Source organism: Penaeus monodon, chromosome 22 (genome assembly GCF_015228065.2).
Source record: "Penaeus monodon isolate SGIC_2016 chromosome 22, NSTDA_Pmon_1, whole genome shotgun sequence".
Lineage (NCBI taxonomy): Eukaryota > Metazoa > Arthropoda > Malacostraca > Decapoda > Penaeidae > Penaeus > Penaeus monodon.
The window spans coordinates 16,199,298-16,199,811 of NC_051407.1; the positions used below are offsets into that span (position 1 = coordinate 16,199,298).

General features: G+C 33.7%; 1 protein-coding gene across 1 annotated transcript in view; it reads right to left on the bottom strand.

Annotated features, from left to right (window-relative positions):
- Positions 1-514, bottom strand: part of LOC119586953 (uncharacterized oxidoreductase YjmC-like) — a gene marked incomplete in the record, with an annotated part of 12,303 nt that overhangs the window by 1,721 nt on the left and 10,068 nt on the right. Inside the window, 1 exon segment of the mRNA XM_037935685.1 lies at positions 1-514.

The following is a 514-nucleotide window of genomic DNA, read 5'->3' on the forward strand; positions in this document are numbered from 1 at the left end:
GTTATTCTTTTAACATTTCCCTCTCTTGGAAACCACTCCTTAATTAAGCTGGTCAGTCTGACTGCCGTCTCTCTTTATTACCATTACCCTCCTTCAAAATCATTTCTCCAAACAACAGGAAGCAATATGAAACAAAGGCACACTGAAAAACATTTTTCTGACAAATATGGACAAAAACATATACAACCTTTGCAATGAAACTAAATGTACCAGGTCATTAAGTCAATCTATTCTACCAAGACATGAACCATCACTGATATGATTATATACAGACTAAACTGACTTATGTCATTTGTACCATGTTGGACCAAGGTGACTATCTGATCTTCAGAAATGCTTAATCTGTAACATTCAGTACTTTCAGAACATAATAGCAATAACTAATTTCCATTTATAAAATCAGCACAAAAAATATTCACACCATACTGTATACAGAACAGCCTAAGATATCAGTAACTCAACCAAATGAAAACAGAAATTCAAAAGAAAGCAATCTTTTTACTCTTGCACCCTC